Genomic DNA, 1,587 nt, shown 5'->3' with positions numbered 1-1,587 from the left:
TTTTCTCCAAAAACGTCATAATGCAAGAGACATAAAATATATTCCTTAATTCTACAACAGACTGACGTCAACTATACAGGCTAATAATTATGTGCATCTATCCTCTGACCCTTCTTGGAAGGCGCAACGGTACCGACCGGCCGCCGTGTCATCCTCACCCACAGGTGTCACTGGATGCGGATATGGAGGGGCGTGTGGTCAGCACACCGCTCTCCCGGCAGTATGTCAGTGACTGGAGCGCTACTTCCCAATCAAATAGCTCCTCAGTTTGCCTCACAAGGGCTGTGTGCACCCTGCTTGCCAACAGCTCTCGGCAGACCGGATGGTCACCCATCCAAGTGCTAGCCCAGCCCGGCAGCGCTTAACTTCGGTGATCTGACGGGAACCGGTGTTACCACTGCGGCAAGGCCGTTGGCAAATATGATTTAATGGTGTCCTGCAGAGACATCGCCGAATTAGAGACGAAAATGGGAGCTCAAAAATGTGACAGTAATCAAAGGAAGTTGTTTAAGGTTCTTCAAAGCGAAGTTTGTAGGCAGTAATGCTCCATACTAGAAATAGCTAGCACCAATTTGGATACACTGAAAACAGACGCAGCACCATGAAACTGCTCCTTCAAAAAATTGTTCAAATGGCTCTGAGCACTATGGGACTTAACATCTGTGGTCATCAGTCCCCTATAACTTGGGACTACTTAAACCTAACTAACCTAAGGACATTACACACATCAATGCCCGAGGCAGGATTCGAACCTGCGACCGTAGCGGTCACGCGGTTCCAGACTGAAGCGCCTAGAACCACACGCTTCTCCTTCAATCCGTATGAGATGTGAAGGACACCAGTGGCTTTTAAGTGGCGACTTTAAGGTGATTGGCACTCTTCTCGGCCAGCAAACAGGGTACAGCAAGGTGCATTGCTACATGTGTGAGCGGACAGTAGAGAATATTAGGAACGTTGGAGTAGAAGAGAGTGGTCTAAGATGGAAAACCTAATAGCGGGATCGAAGAATATTACCAGTAACCGTTTATGTAATCCAGATCACATTTTATTGTCTCCACTCCACATTAGACAAAACAAAAAACTGTTTCCCATACCTGTGTAGCCACTTGCCAAATCTATCGGCTGCAAATATGAAGTTTGTTAGAGTGGATGTATGTACGTTGATGTCTGATGAGCGCTTTAAAAGTACAATGACGGCAATACAACAGCAGGCCTGGAGAAGTTCAAACTATGTGCATCGTTCCCTCGATCAGAATAAGGAGCCTGACTATAAGGAAATTGTGGAAGTTACGCTACAGTCGTTTAAACAGTTAGGATGCAAGGCCTCTCTAAAGCTACGTTTTCTGATATCACACCTGGACAATTTTCAGGACCATTTGGGTGACAGATTGGAGAAGCGGGGTAAAAGGTTCCGTCATGGACTTGAAACTGTGCGACATCATCACCAAGGTCGTTGGCGAATAAACATGATTTAGGCTACTTCTGGTGTTTCACACGTGAAAGAGATGTGACACACAAAAGCAAGAGCGTCAAGAGTTCATTCACGAGCAAACGTAACCAGAAGTAATACCTCCGTTTGTTAAGTGT

The 1,587-nt window shown here is 46.1% G+C and overlaps 1 pseudogene; it reads right to left on the bottom strand.

Annotated features, from left to right (window-relative positions):
* Positions 1 to 298: 298 nt before the first annotated feature.
* On the bottom strand, positions 299 to 416 carry LOC124712700 (annotated as a pseudogene).
* Between the last annotated feature and the right edge of the window lie 1,171 nt (positions 417 to 1,587).

The sequence above is a fragment of the Schistocerca piceifrons genome, chromosome 8, assembly GCF_021461385.2.
Source record: "Schistocerca piceifrons isolate TAMUIC-IGC-003096 chromosome 8, iqSchPice1.1, whole genome shotgun sequence".
Lineage (NCBI taxonomy): Eukaryota > Metazoa > Arthropoda > Insecta > Orthoptera > Acrididae > Schistocerca > Schistocerca piceifrons.
Note: the sequence above shows the minus strand (reverse complement) of the source record. Positions and strands in the feature narration are given on the sequence as shown.